The 20,661-nt window shown below is 36.6% G+C and overlaps 1 long non-coding RNA gene across 1 annotated transcript; it reads right to left on the minus strand.

Moving 5' to 3' along the window:
- Window positions 1-13,026: 13,026 nt before the first annotated feature.
- LOC121430332 lies at window positions 13,027-15,613 on the minus strand. Its single transcript, XR_005972017.1, has 2 exons — window positions 15,572-15,613; window positions 13,027-13,194 (listed from the first exon to the last, which is right to left on the minus strand). It is a non-coding gene; the product is annotated as an uncharacterized LOC121430332 (long non-coding RNA).
- Between the last annotated feature and the right edge of the window lie 5,048 nt (window positions 15,614-20,661).

Raw genomic sequence — 20,661 nt, forward strand, 5'->3', positions numbered from 1 at the left:
TTATTGACCCGATATACAAGCAATATTTTTCTTTGCAAACATTGAGTAAATTCACTGAATAGTTGTCTTGATTTAAACTATTTCTACGTTAGATAACAAGAGGCAATACAAAATAATAGTATTACAGCAGAAATGTATTCTCACATTTTTATATACCTGTTTTACATTATTATATTTACCTTTCTTTCAAAACCATAACCTTAAAAATGTATCTGAGGAAGCTAACTTTATGCAGGATACAGGCATGGTCAAAGCGAATGAATATCTGTGCGTAGGGCCTGGGGGGGGGGACTTTGCCTTTGCACCCCTCTTGGTACGCTAGAGATTCTAATATGATATGATCAAAACGTTGCATCGCCAACGGTTTCAATGGTTAAGGACACGAGCTTATGCATTTTGAGGTGGGAGGGGGAAGAGACAGAGAACAGAAGAAAATTACCCCGTTTTCATTTTTTTAGCGATCGCTAATCGTGTACGATTATGGGCGGTTTTTTATTTGACAAATGTTTATTTTATTCATTCCAATTAACGAGCGATATAAGGACAATTCATTTACCACCCCCATAATAGCTTATTGCGTTTTAATTTGGCTCATACTACTGTATCTCACAAATTGTATGTATGACAGTGCCAGTATGCACAGCAAAAACTGTGGTGTTAACGGTGTACATAGAGGACCACACCAGTTCTTTTACACCGGTGTTAAATTGGTGGTGTTAGTTTTACACCTATAGGTGATATTACAACACCTTTGGTTGTTACATTTACACTCTTTGGTGTTATGTTCAATCTCTAGGGTGTAATTTTAACACCTCAGGGTGTGGTCCTCTATTAACACCAATTGGTGTCAATTTTAACACCACAGTTCTTACAGTGTGTAACAAACTGTTCAAGGAAAACATCGGGGGTAATCTACATGACGATCATGATACAACATGCTTTGTGAAAAGTCAACAATAATCTGTGTTTTGACATTAAAACAAACACTCATTATCCGCGTTTGCTGGTATGTTTAATCAAAGTACTACAACATCGTTGTATTTTCTACTTCAAAATTCCCTATATTCCTTAGATTCGTGAACAATAATACCGTGGGCAGAATGAATTGCCTGTGAAGGTTAAATTTGCGTAAATCGACACGGATGGGAGAATAAGAAATATAAATCTCAATGCTTACTCAGAAATGTTTTGTTCGAAATCTTTTGGAGTGATATCAAGCGCTCTGTTTCCTCGCCATGAAGGCAGGATCAGAAAAGGTTCAGTGACTGCAACAATTCGTATCAACACTCCAGAAAATATAGGTTTACCCAATATTGGGTAAAATGGGGACATGCATGTTGGTTGGGTAAAAAGATATCAGACATTTTGTAAATGCGCAAGGTTGCCTTGAAATTTACCCTTAAAACATGCATTTAGCCCAATGTGGGGGTAATAAAACCCCCACCAAACATGCATGTACCCTTTCCACCCAATGTTGGGTAAATTTTACTCAGTGTTTTTAGAGTGAATACAATCACATCTTGCGAATAGATTCAAGTTTCTTTTCTTTCATAATACATAATCTCAATAATTGCTTTACAATTTCCTCATTGTTTCCAATTCATAAGTTGATAAAAATATGACAATTTGTTTATAGAATATATTATCGCTAAAGTATACACATTTTGAAAATATGCCAGTTCGTGAGATCAGGATTAAACGGTGAACTTTGACAATTCTAAGCAAATAACAGCGACATCTGCATGCATGTGATTCGATTAAAGGAAAAAAAAATATTATTTCAAGAACCTATATCATTTTTTAAAGAGTTTCTATGAAGGGCCCGTATATTATTTTTAATACATTGTGTTAGGGTTCAGCTTACTTCTTATAAATATGATCATGCGTTTTAGATCTAGACCATGTATATAATAATCCTAGATTCATGCAAAATGACTATGATGTATTAAATGATTATGATTATGTCCTCATAATCTCTTTTGTTAATCCTGTTGTACAAAATATTCCTTCCGGGAAATATGACACCCAGTGTGTTTATAAGATGAAGGCGCGAAAGCATAAATAGATTGGCTTTTTATCACTTATAATTTCACCAATTATTGATAGCACTTGAAAGTCGGTTATTAGATCCGTAGAAAGTAATTAAGGAATCCATTATTATACACAAGAAAAAAAACTAGCACGTTTGTGGTTCTTATTGTTAGTATTCTAGCCAGGATTTATATTTTTCCGTTTGTCATTATGAATCAGAATTGCTTAGCAATCTTTATAATCTGATTTAATTCAGGTTTTTATTTCAAACACATGAATTCAGTCAGTTTAATTGCCTATATAAATTACCCTCAACATTTTGACAGGGAAGAAGGGAGAAAAATGAATTATAAAATCTATGTTTCACTGTTTCCTAAGGAAGTCATTTAATTCAATTCAATTCAACACAACTGAACTCAATAAAACATTTATTTTCAATTTCATATATTATAAAGATCAATGATATAGTAAAAATAAAACAATGAATGTAAGTTCGGTAGTTTTGTGTTTGCGATTTGTACAAGTAAAATGAGATATTAAAGGAAAAAAGTTAAATGTACATGTAATTAGAGTGGGAAACTGAAAAATAAAGAAAGAATCGATGAAGAGAAAGGAGAGAGGGGGGGGGGAGTCTTGCAAAAACAGGAAATTTGGCGTAAATGAGTCAAGAAAAAACAACAATTAACTTTTTAAAAATAAGTTCCTTATCCTAAGTCAATTGCACCTGCTTATGTTAGGCTCGTCTTTCTTTCTTTGTTTCTCCCCCCCCCCCCCCTCTTTCTATATTCTTTCTTCCCCTTTTCTTCATTCTTTTTTCCTTTTTTCTTAATTCTTTCTTCCCTTTTTCTTTGTTCTTTCTTCTTTTTTTCTTTCCCCAATTAATATGATGATTTATTTACTTTGTTAAGTATATGCATTTATTCATATATCTATCATTCTATTTCACCTTGTTTCATTCCTCATTTTTGGAGGGGGGGGGGGGCGCTCGGTCAGTTGCAACCCTGGAAGTGTGTGCCCCCTGCCCCCTACCCCTTGTAAGATACTCCCCTTAAAGAGCCCCCATGTGGTTAGATACCGTTAGGACTTCCGACTGTCAGGTCTGTCACAGATAAGGAGACGAGTCATACTATGACGTCATCAGAACTCGGAAGCTTAAATTGAGATGAGTTTAGTTTGACATGGCCTATCTATTCTGTATGCGTGTATTCACGTTATTGTAAATTGACTTGCTTTCTTAAGGTTACATTAGGGAGTGAATTAATAAACGAGAGGAATTATTCACAGTAAAAAAATAGCACGTTGCTTAAGCCTGTCACTCTAACAACAGGTTGTTTAAACTGTTTTGTAATTGTTTAAACATTTTAAACAACTTGTTTAAAAAGTTTAAACAGTTGTTTAAAAAATCTAAACATTTGTTTAAAAAGTTTAAACAGCAGTTGTTAGCATGGTTAGAGTGACGGGCTTAAACAACGTGCTTAAAATTTTAAACGGCGTTTTTACAGTGTTGAGTAAGAGAAAGAAGGAGAGGGAAAGAGAAAGAGATGGGGGGGGGGGTAGTGGTCAAGACGACCTCATTTTCAGTTCAGGCCAGTATTGGCAATTGCTCTTGCCTATGATCTCACGCAGCCACAATGTGTAGTCGGGCCAGATCAGACGTATCGCTTAATGCCATGGTCACATTTGTTCTACGGCGGCCGTACGGCGAGTCGAAAACAGCCGTTTTAACATTTTTTGTCCAACTACATATCGGTGGTTTGAATCAAAATTGATAAAACGGCTGTTTTCGACTCGCCGTACGGCCGCCGTAGAACAAATGTGACCATGGTATTACGTTCAGCATACCAGCAAAGACAATGACTGCAGCCTCCGCGTAGATTATAGGCTACATTTGATCCGGTGACAGTTATTGATCCGCTGTAAATCCAATACACTAATGGAATGGCCAACCTTCACCCTGACTTTAACACTATACCCTAACCTAAAAAACTTAACCCTAAACCGGACAGAATCACTATTGCAACCCAAACTCTAACCCTACATTTTAGACAAAATAAAGCCCGGTGCAATGTCGTTTTCGCTAAAATCTTGCACCATGTTTTGTTTCTTTTAGGAATCGTACCCCAGTAAACTTCGTTCCCATTTGTAATAATTATTCGGCCTATTTCATTTCCACTCTCTACTTCCGATTCAAATTAAATCTCAAAACATTGGGGTGACAGGTTTGACACCCCCAAATAGACCTAAGTCATGAGCCACAATGATGTCTTATTGACTTGTTATGTAAGAGTAAATAAGTGAATAAGTCAGTGTTGTATCCTGAATATTCATTTGTTTGGAGGTACCTCCTATTCACAAAATACTCATGACCGAATAAATGATCTAATAATATTGACTAAACTCCTTGGTACCCCAGAATCATAATGCGAATCACGTAGGCCTAGTTACGTTTTGCCAAATTGCTTGGTAGACATGGTAACGACTTTCCTGGAGGTCGAAGACTTGGGAATTTTGGTAAAACCTTCGGTGAAACGTAGTTATTTAACATTATACCCTATCCTAAACCTAACCATAAACCTAACATAAAACCATATTACAATCCCAACCCTATATGATGAAATAAAACCCGGAGCGATTGTCGCCAGAGCAAATGTCGTGTCACCTCACGCAAGAAGACCCCTCCCACCTCCGAAAGTCGTACGGTATACCGAGCGCAGGAAACAGCTGGTGTGAGACCTATAGTGTATCGTGATGACTTTGACATTGAGACGGATGTCGAAGAGGTCAATGCTGTCGTGTGTGCTTACCGTAACCGTGATCGAGTGAGGTGACGAGAAAATACCAAAAGGGTTGAAGACACTGGCGTATACATGGAGGTTGGGGGCACTGAACCCCATATCCAACATGTCCAAGAAAATTAGAGGAAATGGTGAAACTATTTCTGAATATAATGTAAAAACATGGAGCTAACAGAGAGCTCTATGGTAAAAATATATCACAAAGTTTCATATTCATTTTGAAAATTCATTTCATTTTATGCTTTCATTTTTTTTTTGGGGGGGGGAGGGGCTGATTGCGTTGGGTTAACTTTCAGAGCTAGTCTGTCGATAATGGCGAGAAGAAATTTTTCGTTGCCCAAATTATCTAAATTAAAGGTTTTCGAGCCATGTTTCCAAACTTGTTTGCTGATGGATAAATTTTACTGCTAAAAATGAGCGTTTCCACTATGGTCACTTTGTACCAATATTATCGGTCGGATGCAATCATCTTATTATATTATTTAACCCTGAAGAGGACGGATAAGTGTAGTGTTGCTTTTTTTAATTTGATCATTTTCCGGACTTTTAACTACCTGTTCTTAATCCTTGGTTAGACGTTTACGGTATGGGCCCACATGCGCAACTTACAATAATATACCCAACAGACTCCCAATATCTATAGAGTTTTCCAAATTTTGGCAACATAATGATGGTAGCAATGATGCCTAGAAAGCCGAGAATTGGTAATTGCAATGATATCTTTAAGGTCTAGAAAATTGTTTTATTTTATATAATGAGATATGAAGTCAATTAGGGGAGGGGATTGCTTCCCCTAAAGTAGCAACCGATCCGAGAGGGAAAATATCAGACTCTGTCTCTACGGACCATATATGCATGTATATCCAACTCCGATACGTACATTGATTTGCGGAGCAAGCTTCACGATATTTCTTTTAACTTTTTTTTTTATTTTTACTTCACTATGTTTACAAGATTTGATGCTGATAAGATTTTATTCAGAAACCAGAAACAGGATATGTTAATATCACATTGATACCGAGGGTTATGGGTCGTGCCGCCATCCGTGGAGATATTCTCATTTTGCTCTTATAGATTATGATCAGTTGAAACAACCTATGGGGGACCGTACTCCTGCCTCAGCCATACTTACACGATCAACTCCAAATCGATCGACATTATGTCATTTGATATAACGTAAAAACGCTAATCGGACTGTATGTAGGTTCATTGGTGTGATTGGTAGGACGAACATGGGTTAGGTAAGACTATGATAACATAGACTTTCATATCCGTGTCTCCCCCTGCTTCCATCATGAAATATACTTTATTTGATGTGTGCTCCCCCTAAATAAATGAAATAAAAATAAAGCAATCAAAACTTCAAAGGGGAAATATCGTTATATCTATCTTTAGTTTCTACATGAACATTTTCAAGTTATGTGTTTGGGTCGAAGCCAAAATTGGAACCAAAGAAATACATACATTATGTTTATTCATTGTATCAGCTATCTAGTTTCTTTATCTATTTTGTAGCCCTGTATAACTGCTTTCAAAAGGCACCCCGTTCTTTAACCAGAAATTTGTTACTGTAATTGGTAAATCTTTGGTCTTATACAAATGCCACTTGCGATGAAAATACAAAATACATAAGCGTTAAAAAGGAGAGCCACATTATTTAATGTGAAAATGAGTCCCATGTTGGTCCCCTACTACCTCACGACCCCTCCATCCCCAATCGGTCTATGGCGATCAAGAGCGGCTTTTTTTTTGTAAATGAAAAAAAAAAGAAAGAAAAAAAAAGATTCAAAGTTCCCCTAAATTAATAGACATTAAAAATTAGCCATATTTTAAGACTTTTCCCTCCCTAATCATACCCTGTTCTGAAACCGCTTAACTTTCTTTCTTTTTAAAAATAATTTCTAGGTATATCTTGGGAGAAAGTATTTTCACAGGGCCCCAATAAGTCTACTTTGGGAGAATGAAAACGAAAATGTTCGTATCTATTGCTTGCGACCCGAACGACTGAAGTGTACATGTATTTCCTACATTAAAGTTTGCCCAGGGGCGGGCATATTGGCAATGCCCATATCCTCATAGAAATTATTTGCACGTGTTGAATTATGATTTATATATTTATTTCAGATGTTGCCGAAATCTTGGCTCATAAAATGTATCTATTACGAGTATGACAGATTTCGAAGAAAATCTTTGATGAAGTACCTTGGTGTTTTAATCTAATCCGATCGCTTATCGGCGGGAGTGGATATTTACATTTACTTCTAATAACTTCAAATTGGTTGTATTATTTTTGTAGTCAAAGGCAGGGGCGGAAATCTCTCCCAAAAGGTGGGGGGGGGGGGGACAAGAGGCTGGAAAATTTGACAAGCAAAAAAAAAAGTTATCACCCCAAATTTAAGGTGATTTTGACGAAAATAGATTTGACAAGCCAAAAAAAAAAGGTTATCATCCAAAAAGTGAGGAAATCTCGTCCTAAAATACATGTTTTATTTCGATTTTGAATGATTTTTTTTTTACCATCATAAACGACCACAAATTGTAGGGGGGACATTTGATATTGTGTCCCCCTACTATTTGGAGTAGGGGGGACACGTCCCCCCTGTCCCCCTGGGATTTCAGCCCATGGTCAAAGGCAGACTTTTTGGGAAGGGAGGGGGTTATTGTTAGCGAATTCCCTTTGATATCTGATTTTGTTAGACCCTTGTTCACGAAAAAAAATTACTATCATAATTGATGAATAGTGACACCCCCTTTATTTTTTTTGGTGGGGGGGGGGACGTGGAAGAGCTGAAAACCTCAAGATTTAATCGTTGCCCCTTTCTAAAATGCAATTACTAAATTTGTAAGATACATGTAGGTGTTGGAAAGGGAATTTTTTTCTGAAAAATACTCAGCGAGGGCGATAAAGATACACTCTAAAAATAAGTACCCAATATTGGGTAGAAAGGGAACATGCATGTTTGCTGGGTATTTTGTTAACCCACATTGGGCTATTTGAACGCAACATTGCGTAAAATTTACAAAATATTGGGTATCTGTTTACTCAACCAACATGCATGTTCCCATTTGACGCAAAATTGGGTAAATATTTTTAGAGTGTATTAAGAGTTTTACAAGGAAACAAAAACGCATAAAAAGCAATGAACAGGTACACCCATAATTGCAAGTTATTGGTCATTTTATCAAATATCTAGACAGGCAAGTGGTGTTCCCATGGGGTAACATAATGCATAGGGGGCTTGGTTGCAATCGTGGAGCTATAATATCCATACCGTGCAAAACAACCATGGTATAGTTATTTCACGGTTCGTTTTCCATAATACCTCAAAAATGCATTCATCTATTTTCGACTTTTGTCAATTCTTTATACATCCCTAACCCACATGGTCTCAATACGCAATCCCATTGACAAGAAGAAAATGCACTTAATCATCTTTTACAACTTTGCTATTCATGTAGATCTTGAATTGTATTGAAAATTCAACTTTATTGTGATTTTGGGTCTATGGACCGTGACTTGACCTTTTATTCCACATTATAGCGTGGTAATCTTTGTTTGAATATGATGTGTGTAATGGAAGTTTATACGGAAGTCGCATGCGCTATTTAGTTATTCCAGTAGAGTGATAATGTCATCAGCACAGCTCAGTTTGGCAGAGGTGAAACATTGCGAACATCCAGGGGCCCGTTTCATAAAGGACTTGCAACTGTTGTAACTTTGCCTTTATGGCAAGTACCATGGAAACCTTGATTCTGATTGGCTGCTGAGCCCTGTTACTGTGGTAGTTGCAATTATGGCAAATTTACAACAGCTGCAAGTCCTTTTTATGAAACGGGGCCCTGAATGACATTTTAACAGTTGCAGTTGTAGCAGTATGTTACGGAATGATTCCGGTTGGTTTATTTTCAAGGTCTAATGCCAATTCGTCCAATTACCGATTCGTCTTCTATCATTTGGTCTACCATTAGTTCGTCCCTTATGGAACAAACACAGTGTTACCACAGTGTGTACCACAGTGTGTAACACAGGGTGTACCACAGTGTGTACCACAGTGTGTACCACAGTGTGTACCACAGTGTGTAACACAGTGTGTACCACAGTGTGTAACACAGTGTGTACCACAGTGTGTTCACAGCGTGTACCACATGTGTTTAATATATTATTTTGGGACGTGTGGTAACACTGTGTTTACAACACTGTGTAACACAGTGTTGCCACACAGTCGCCACATAGTCCGAAACACATATTAAACACACTGTGTACCACACGTTTATAACCACATAGTCCTTTACACTGTGGCATTCACCACATAGTCCACCACACTATGACATACACCACATAGTCCACCACACTATGACATCAACCACATAGTCCACCACACTATGACATATACCACAGAGTCCACCACACTATGACATATACCACAGAGTCCACCACACTATGACATGCACCACATAGTCCACCACACTATGACATACACCACATAGTCCACCACACTATGACATATACCACATAGTCCACCACACTATGACATATACCACATAGTCCACCACACTATGACATATACCACAGAGTCCACCACACTATGACATATACCACGGAGTCCACCACACTATGACATATACCACAGAGTCCACCACACTATGACATACACCACATACTCCCCCACACTATGACATACACCACATAGTCCCCCACACTATGGTGCTCATCTTACTGTGATGTCTACCACACAGTCCACCACGCGGACATTGACTACACAATCCACCACACGGACATTGACTACACAATCCACCAAACTGTGGTATGCATGTGCCACTAGCTCATTTACCACATGCAGTCCACTACATACCCATGCAGCACATACCATGTAGACCACTGCAACACAGGCCAACTGGAACGAAGCACAGTGTCCCGCAATCTTGACCACAAAAGTATACCATCATTGCCAATTAGTGCTGATCTCAATAGGAGTGGAAGCTAATAATAGTGTCACCATTTCAAATCAAATTTTAGAATATATCTTTCATCATTTTGCATACCCAGTTGTAGAAAAAGAAAAAAAAATCAACACTAAAAATTTCCATCCTCCTGATCACAACATAATTGATTTGAGAATTTGTCTGTTGTCACTGGCTGTAGGTACTTGGGTGGTTGTAACATGGTAGACATTGTGCTTTGGTCCCAATCTGAAGAGTAGGGAGAGCAATCCACAAGACAAGAGAAAATATAATTAGAAATAAAAAATGAAAAAATTCATTTCGTTCAGTTTAATAAACAGTAATAAAATAAAAGCAACATGAAAATAACTGGGTCATAAATACCAGCACAGTGAATACAAACATGAATTTTTCTCCTCGATTTTCACAAGTAAACATACGTTGTGGAATTAAATTGTTTGGGAAAACAAGCCTGGTATGAAATATTTCTTAAATGTAAACATATTAACGGGGTATTCCAGGCTGACATAATACAATTTTAACAAATAAAGTAAAATGAGACAAACAAAATACTGAAAATTTCATAAAAATCTGACAAGGATGACAAAGTCATTACATTTTTAACTTTTGCATTACTAGGGCAAAACAGTGCTATGCATGTCTTCATGAATATGCAATGAGCAAGCTGATGATATCCCCACGTAATCTTTTGTATTTTATTTCAAAAAATTATATTTAGTCAAATTTTGTCACCAAATATAATTACAAAAATTGGATTGACAACTGATTTAGTTTGTAAGAAAATCATTGTGCCAACTTATTTTGTTACAAGGGAGACATGTCGTGTACACATGTAGGAAAATATAAAATGATCATGATTTTATTAAATAAAATAAGAAAAAGGAAGGTGGGGACATGACATCATTAGTCAACCTATTGCACATTCATGATGACTTGCATATGACTATTTTCACAAAATATTGCTAAGCTTGAAATTCTATAACTTCACTATTTGCTGTCAGATTTTCGGCGTTTTGCTCGCTGGATTTTACTATATTTATTTTGATATGTACCCCTTTAAGGTATCTAACATTTATGAGTCTATATTCTGACAAATTTATCTTTGAGGTTGTTCTTTCATTCAAATGCAAGTATCTTCATTCGAAACAAGATTTGCAAGGTTACAAGTGATGAAAACACAGAACTAAAATAACCTGTTTAACCTTAAAAGAAAAGGTTACTTGAAAAAAAAAAAAAAAAACAAGTGGAACGCCTCTGACAGTCTCGCCTGCGTCACACAATTCAATATAGCAACAATGCTGACTTTGAATAAAAACAGTGATACTTGATTACCCTAATGTTCAAGTTTACTTTCAAAGTTATGAAGACATTTCTAAAATTACTCCCAACATAGTCAAAGTTAAATGACATTTGACCTTAATCATTTGACTAAAAACTAGTGCAAGACTAATCAATGATACTTGATTACCCTTATATCCAAGTTTCATGAACCAGATCCATAATCTTTCAAAGTTATGACATTTAAAAAAATATCTCGAGCATGGTCACAGTTCATTGACCCTAAGTGACCTTTGACCTTAATCATGTGACCTAAAACTCATGCAAGATGATAAGTGAAACTTAAAGCTTGTGTATAGTTTTGGTAAATCCACCAAAATGCACCTATCACTATTCCAATTCATTGCTAGCTAATATGAATGGATATGCCCTATAACAGTTATGATGTGGAGGATATGAAATGAAAATGTGTTTTACAGGATAAATTTTGCAATTTTACATGGAAATTTAACTTGATCGGGTCACCCGATCAAATTAAAATATCTGTGCGTTTTTGTCTTTCAATTAAATCCTATTCCAAATCATGGAATGGGCTTAAACTTTCAAGATATGTTCTTTGTCTGTAACTTTTGGATATCTCATCACTAAATTTATAAAATAAGCGCTTGAATGCCCATTTTTTAAATTTAAAACAAGCATCGCCGAGAGAGGGCGCTATATATCCAAGATTTGAATATTTGAAATTTTCTCAGAGAAGTGCAGTTGGAAAAATATCTAATGGTCTCTACGCTTCAGTAAGACTGTCATATTAGATGATATTCGATTATCAATCACATTATTGACCCTTTACCAAAGCTATACACAGGCTTTAAATACTCATGTCCAATTTTCCTAAACTAGGTCGATAAAATTCCAAAGTTAAGATGACATCTCAAAAACTTTGGTTAAAGATTTCAATTTTGATAACCAAACATGGTCAAATTTTATTGACCATAAATGATCATTGGCCTTGACAATGTGACCTGAAACTCATTGTCAGTGGTACTTGATTACCCTTATGTTCAAGTTCATTAAATAGGATCATGATGATGACAGTTAAAAAAATTAACAGTTCAGGTTTCAGTGCTGTGACCTTTGACTTTGATCATGTGACCTGACAGGCTGACACTAATGTAAGATTATCAGCAATTTAACTTTTGTACAAGTTTCATAAAATAGGCCCTTATATTTTTAAAGTTATGACATAAAAAAAAGTTAGACCCTAAACGAACTTGATCATTCAACCTGGACACTCATGCAAGATGATCAGTGATACTTCGTTACACTTATGTCCAAGTTTCATGAACTAGGTCCATATACTTCCTAACTCCTAAGTTATGACATTTCAAAAACTTAACCTTGGTTAAGATTTCAATGTTGACGACGACGCCGCCGTAGTCGGAAAAGCAACGCCTATACATGTAGTAAAGCAAATCCCTACCATCACAGAGAGTTGTGAAATTTCGAAACAGGAACAAGTAACCAACATTTATTTTTCAAAAATAAGAACACTTTGCATATATTTTGCCTTTTCACACCTATATACAAATATCAGAAAAATATGAACAAGAGCCAAAAAATGTCCACAAATCTCTTGCATGAAAAGCATATACTAGCATCCATATAGCTGCATATAAGTATTCCTTTGTATTAGTTGGAACTTGGAAACAGTATCAAACGGAAGGCACATGGCAAGAAAATGATTTGTCAGAGTATAAATATAAAAATATATCAATCTGAGTTTGATGAATATCACAAGGTGATAAAGCAGGAGTTGGCATGTCATGATAAATTTTGTAAGCACACACTATATAAACCTGAGTTGGCTGTATTAGCAGACATGTCATAATAGTACATGAAAGACATTTTCGTGTAATATATACCCATGATCAGAATAAAATGGGTTTTTTAATGACTCGTATGAGGCAATATTAAGGCTTATTTCCAAACAAAAAAAAAGGTATCACACTTAAACCTGCTTTTCTGCACGTCTTCGAGATGCACGGACATCTTTCAGCTTCTGGCCCATGCGTGCACGTACTTGGCCCGTGGCAGTGCAGGGAAATTGTTGTCATGCTTGTTGTGTGTGCTGAATATAAGAAAATGAAAGGACACAAAAACTGGCTCAAAGTCTCAAACTTTTATCAAAGACTCTACATCATATATAAATATTAATTAAAGCCAAGTCAAGTTCCGTCTGTTTGTGACTGTTGGTTACTCAGCTGCAGTGGAGTATCTAAGAGTCACAAACACAACAAAAAAACCATGCATAGGGGAAGGCGGGGTAAGTTGTGACAGTTTTTGCTTTTTGCATGTTAGAATTGATATGATTAATAATCTTGTCGAAATAAGTACCTTGCTTTGAAATTTCATTCTTCTGAAATATTTTCCACCTATATATAACTTTCTACCCCAACACTGAAAGTCATCGTGACCTTTGAAAAAACCGATGTCAAATGGCTCAACTTGCCCCATATATGGGGTAAGTTTGAGCCACCTTCTGGGGTAAGTTGAGCCACAAAAACTATGTACAAAATGTATGGGGGAGAACCAGCATGTCAATGTTTTGTTTAAAGTCTTTTCACTTGCTAATTCTCTATAAATACTAACATCCTGTAAAAGGAAAAGAGCAGTCATGTAAATTTGCTCCTTTCAGCCTGTATTTCAATCGATTTTTATGGTTTGTTTGTTTTTCAAGATACATTACCATAGGAATTACCATGGCTCAACTTGCCCCATGCCGTTTGGCTCAACTTACCCCAGTCCGAACTTAGTGCGATAATTTTGTATCCACACATTTATTATGCATCCATCATACAAAAGACTATGACAAGAATGAAGATCCATACCTGGACTAATAATGTTGTTATCATGTCTTTATTATATTTAAAGACGTGTGTGTTTATAAAGCACTTATCTATTTCACACTCTTTTTTACTTTTTTGGCTGAAATTCACATTTTTCCCTCTAAAAAACTACTTTTTGTTTCAAAGTTGGAAACAATGTGGTGGGGTTAGGGGTTATGCTATGGGTCATCAATACATGACACCACCACAATGTCTGACTCATTCATTATTGGCCTGCGGCTGGTGGCTCAACTTGCCCCTATGCTCAACTTACCCCGCCTTCCCCTACCCATGAAACAGGATTATAATATTAGGGGCGGATAAGTTAAAGCAAGAAAATCAAGATTTCAGGCTCGGTAATCTTATTTCTATAGTCCTACTTGATTGAAAATATCTTATGAAATGACAAGGAAGTGACTTAAAGGAAATTAAGTTCTTAAACTGGTTGATTGTCCAAGCCTTTGACTCTGTGAATTTCTAATTTTTTTGGTCCGCCGCTCTGGAAGAAATTGTACCGGTGACAGGCAGCATCATTGTAAAATGTAAAATGACAAGACATTTGTGAAGATCAATCACTTACTTAAAACATTAAAATGTTTTCTATGGTTACGTAGATTCAAATCAAAGTCGGTGTCCTTTTCCTCTGTTTTCTGTTAGTTTGTTTTTGTTTCCACATCAAAAACTTATTTTCACCGTAGATTACCATTTGGAGAGACTGTGCTATTCTAGTACATGTAGTTTCTCTTTCAGGGAGATTCACCCTAACCCTCCGCCTTGAAATTATTGACAAGCTTGGTAATATGAGAAATTACAGAGCATCTTCCTATTTACAGTAATTGTGATATTCTGAATTCATTTGTAGATTCACGCAGAGACAATCATTCTTGGCAAAATACACAAGAAAATGTAAAAGCTATCAAAGGGGAAGTTCACCCTGATGAATAATTGGTTGTAATAAGAAACACAAAAAAATTGAGAAATATATCAGTGAAGGTTTGATAAATATCATTAAAGAACAGAGATTTTTTTAGAATATGATTTTATGACATCACAGACGATATGAATTGGCCAAAATGCAATTTTTTCAAAAATTAAAAATGATTTTTTTATTTTTGCGGTGGATATATCCTCAGACACATCATTTCATAGCCCCTTCTACTAGAATTTACCATAACGCAAATCTGTGTGTGAGACACAGTGTAATTTGTGAATGTTGATATGCCAGGGCTAGCAATGGAAATTCATCCATTTAGAGTGCCAATATCCTACAATGATATACCAAGAGAGTCAGAAAAAAACTTTAACATTTAAAAAAATCACCAATTTAATGAAAAAGCATGTCCGGAAAACATAACTCTCATCTCATATAGATGTATGTCCTGAAAGAGCATCTACTCCATCATAATTTCAGATACAATTTTTATGTGGTATATGTTTAACCTTCGATAATTAAGAGGTATTCTTTGTTGTGATGTAAAATTCTATTTGCACCAAAAGCATGAATGCAATGCTCTGGAGAAGATACTCTTTCTGGACATATGAGAATTTTGTTTTCTGGTCATGATTTTTCATTTAATTGACCACAGAATCTTGCCGTAAATAATAAACTTTTAAACTGACCTTTATGGTTCCGCTGGTCTTCAGTCTTTCTTCTTTAGAAGCTCTGCCATAGCAGATCTGTCAGCTCTCCCAACCTGCAACCAAAAATGGAAATAAAATATGAACAGATATGGAATATGTTTAGAATTTTTAAAATTAAAATTTAATGTAGCCCCCCCTCCCCTGCTCAACATTTTTCAAGACCATCCAGCTACGATTTTTTGGGATGACCGCGCCACTCACATTTAAGTCTCGCATATCTTCTGAGTTCAAATTTGCGACACCTGGGTACGCGGTCATGTGCAAATCCAATGCAATTCTGTATCTAGACTAGGAATCCAGACAAAATTCATAAGTGTATCATTATTTTTAGTTTTTCTAATGAATTTTCTTTTATTGAAGTAGTACCACCAATACTTTCCAATTCCATCAATTTTTTTTTCAAGTAGAAATTTAAGAGCAATTTTTTTAATCACCACTGGCAGCGATATCAAGTTATGTATAAGTCATTTTTTTTTTTGCAAATCACAGAATAAAGTCTGGCCTGCTTCAGGTAAACACTTATCACTTTGGACTAAATTTCCTGGCTAGTATGCTTCAAAATGTCCTGATCCATGCACGTCTTAAAAATTTAAGTTGAATGTAAAGTTTCAACGTACCCTCTTTCTCACATCTTTTTTTGAGGTTGAAGCCTCATCCTCCATGTCCTAATCTGTGGCATCAGACTCATCCATAGCCTCATCTACTCTGGTTGCGGTGTTTAGGAACTCCTTCTCTTTCTTTAGTACATCAGTTTGTTTTTCTGTAAGGGACAGGCACATTAAGGACAGACATAAATAATCAGAGTAATTTCAAAGAGCCATTTATGAAATGCATTGTAAAAATGGGGTTTTAGCATTATTAGAATTATTACTACAGAGTATAGACAAGTTATCAAATCAGAATTCAGACACCAGTTTTTAAGTTATAGACGTAAATAATTTTATCTGAATTCTGTACACACAAACTATTTTGAGTTGTAGACATATTTTTCAGTAGATCTAAATAAGATAATTATTATTTAAAAACTAGTAAGAATCTTTCACATCATTAAATTTGTCCCCAAATTTGTTAATTAGCCGATGTAATGCTAATCCAGTCTAGCCAGGAGGCTTCTAGAGAGTAAAAATCATTTACTAACGTAACTTACTCTCATACGAAGCCAGGGCTTCTTAGTTCTATTGTATACATGTGCATGTAGGCAGCCAAAACCTGAAACTTTTGCCCCCGAGATTTCTACTTTCTCTCTAAAAGATCTAGCCCTAAATCATGTACCTGGGATACAACTTCATTTCCGACATTCCTATGCTATGGATTTTATTTTTAGACAAGAATTCATTAAAAAAATGAAAAATTGTCATGAAAAAAAGAGACTTGCCCGATGTTTACACCGCCATCTTGTTTTCTATTGTTCTTCACCCACGATACGGACGCTTGAGTCGCGTAACGTGGGTGAGAGTAGCCAGGTGGCTTCTAGAGAGTAAAAATCATTTACTAACGTAAGGTTACTCTCATATGAAGCCAGGTCTTCCTTCTCATAGACGCGTGCATCGGGTAACGTTGGCGAAGAACAATAGGAAGTAAGATGGCGGCGTAAACATCGGGCAAGTCTCTTCCGTCTTTTCACAATATTTCTCTCATTTTTTTGATGAATTCTTGTTCAAAAATAACGAGAGCGTAGAAATGTCGGAAATGAAGTTTTTTCAATGTACATGATTTAGGCCTAGATCTTTTCTATTAAGGAAAGTAGAAATCTTGGGGGTGAAAGTTTCAGGTGGTTTGGCTTCCGTCGTGTGGGTCAATGAGAAGGAAGACCTGGCTTCGGATGAGAGTAACCTTACGTTAGTAACTGATTTTTACTCTCTAGAACTAGAAGCCGCCTGGCTAGGTGAGAGTAAGGCCGTGTTTATGCTTCCACTTTTCAGGCCAGAATCAGCGTTTCCAAACGTGATTAGTCCAAAACACGGTTGCGTCCATGCTTACTTTCATTTAAACGCTGTTTCAAAACGCCGATCGTAAACTCACAAAAAGGTGCGTTTGTAAACGCTGTTTGACCAGAATCAGGCTTTCTGGGGAAGTATAAACAGAACCACGATCATAAACGTGTTTAAATGACGTCATTTGGTACATGCTTCCGGTGAGATGAAAATCCGCGGGCAAATACAGTCGTATTGCTCCTTGTTATCTCTACGTAAAAACAACAATCGGAAAAAAAAAACTTTTGAAAGAAGGCGCGCCCAATTTGACCTCGCTTTACGATGCGAAGCCAGCTGGAGATCATGATATGCTCTGAAAAGTTAAGCATAAACAGCACTCCCAGAACCACGTTTACGATCGGCATTTTGAATCGACGTTTGAAATCGCTGATTCTGTCCTCGCAATGGAAGCATAAACACACCATAAGATACGTTAGTATTAGTCTTGAGGACGCAATGATGATGATTTTTTTTAGATATGTCATATACTTCTTCATCATTGACGTCTTGACACTCTCTCCATTGTGTGTCTTAAGCGAAGGACCAAAACAAAGATTTCCCTAGAAAATCCATCTTTTTAAACCAAAATCACAAGAATTCTATTAATTCTATTCATTCTTACACCTTCCTACGCCTAATGCGTAGGGAGGTGTTAAATATTATATAAAAATATAAAATTTAGAGATAGAAATTAGAGATGAAAATTCTTATTCAACAAATCTTAAAATTTATTTTGTGATCATAAATAATTTATATATATTAATATAAATTATTTATAATGAAAATATAAATTTTAATGGGTTAGTTAATGATTTGTTAAATAAGAATTTTCATCTCTAAATTGTTAAGACAGGATTGCTTTCCGGAAGTACGTCATACATAAGCGGTTCAAGGGTCGACGCTATTGTATTTCCATTGTTTACATGTGGAACGCGGCATCAGTTAGGTAAGAAATCTTCATTTTTTAATATTTTTTATAATAATATTTAAAACCTTCCTACGCATTAGGCGTAGGAAGATGTAAGAATGAATAGAATTCTTGTGATTTTGGTTTAAAAAGATGGATTTTCTAGGGAAATCTTTGTTTTGGTCCTTCGCTTAAGGCACTATGGAGAGAGTGTCAAGACGTCAATGATGAAGAAGTATATGACATATCTAAAAAAAATCATCATCATTGCGTCCTCAAGACTAATACTAACGTATCTTATGGTGTGTTTATGCTTCCATTGTGAGGACAGAATCAGCGATTTCAAACGTCGATTCAAAACGCCGATCGTAAACGTGGTTCTGGGAGTGCTGTTTATGCTTAACTTTTCAGAGCATATCATGATCTCCAGCTGGCTTCGCTAAAAAAAATCATCATCATTGCTTCCTCAAGACTACGTTAGTATAGTATTAGTAAATGATTTTTTACTCTTTAGAAGCCTCCTGGCTAGTAGAAAAGATGGAAAGAGCTTACGGCCGTGTTTATGTCGCCATCTTGATTTCGTTGTCTTTCGCTTGGCAAAAGCACGCAAATCGCGCGATTCGTTTTTTATGAATTCTTCTTTAAAAATGAAATCAATATCGCAGAAATGTTACACCCGGTAATCTACTTCACTTGGAAAATAAGTTGAACCCCATGACAGGTAGGCCTACATGTTTTAGGGCTAGATTTAGAGGGAAAGTAGAAATCTCGGGGGCGAAAGTTTCAGGTTTTGTACCAGTACGTGGGTGAATATAGCTCGTGATCCCAGGCGTCAGTGGGGAGTAACCCTACGACTACGTAGAGTACTATGTAGAGCTAAATTCATAGTAACCCAGGCCAGGAAACTCCCGCCCGCTACGCGGGCGGGAGTTCCCTGGGTTAAATTAAGGCAGTGTATACAGCCACACGCGTGTGTCTTTACCATCCAGCCACACGCGTGTGGTTATATCCAGAACACCTATCTGTGGATACCGCCACACGCCGCCAGTATAAATAACAGTAAAACGCGTATGTATGTAGGTCTGACCGTCTATATCACGATCAAAATAACCTCATTTCTTCATTAAATTCTTACATTCTAAACCACTCTGATTTCTTTAAATCGTTTCAATTTCATTCTCACCGTCTTCTTTCCTTGCTTTTCTTGTCTTGTTACAAAAGGCCGCCTGTTAAATAGCAAATTTCCACACTTTTTCTACTTGTGTCGATTCTCTACTGACTCTAGGCTATGTGCGCGTACGTACGAAACCCAAACTGTGTATGTCTACTACTGCGCTGCGCTAACGCTGTATGGGTCTGCCACTGCGAAGGAAGCCAGAATCGACACAAGTAGAAAAAGAGAATTTGCTGTTAAACAGACGACCGTTTGTAACAAGACAAGAAAAGCAAGGAGAGAAGACGGTGAGAATGAAATTGAAACGATCTAAGGATATCAAAGGGGTTTAGAATGTAAGAATTTAATGAAGAAATGAGGTTATTTTGATCGTGATATAGACGGTCAGACCTACATACGTGTTTTACTGTTAATGTTATTACTGATGGTGGCGTGTGGCGGTATCCACAGATACTGAGATAGGTGTTTTGGATATAACCACACGCGTGTGGCTGGATCATGGTAAAGACACACGCGTGTGGCTTTATACACTGCCTTAAATTAAATCATGACTTTCAGTTTCAGATGCCTCCAGGCTAGTCGAGCACCACATAGCCTATATATTTATATACATACGGTTCTTCGGCAATTACCCCTGGACAAAGGGAGAGCATAAATAATTACATATTAGGTACAAATCAGGATATAATAATGTATATTTACCACTGGCCACTAACACCTTGGCCTTCCACATCCCAGCCAATGTTTCGGCCGTTTCTCTGCGGGGTTCCGGACTCCACCAGGCCCTCAAACTTCGGGTCCACCAAGTTGACCGACATCTTTTTGTTTGTTACAAAATCGCTAGAAGTAACAGTTCCTTGTTTCCACCCAGTGTACTAAGACGCACATGGTTGATATCCTTATCAATTCAAGAAGATTAAGACAAAGTGCAGTAAGATCAGATTCTAACGGGCGTAAATATTGGATGAAGCGATCATAGACTGTAACGGGTGTCGGTGAGCTTTAGCGAGTGAAT

This window comes from Lytechinus variegatus, chromosome 16 (genome assembly GCF_018143015.1).
Source record: "Lytechinus variegatus isolate NC3 chromosome 16, Lvar_3.0, whole genome shotgun sequence".
Classification (NCBI taxonomy): domain Eukaryota; kingdom Metazoa; phylum Echinodermata; class Echinoidea; order Temnopleuroida; family Toxopneustidae; genus Lytechinus; species Lytechinus variegatus.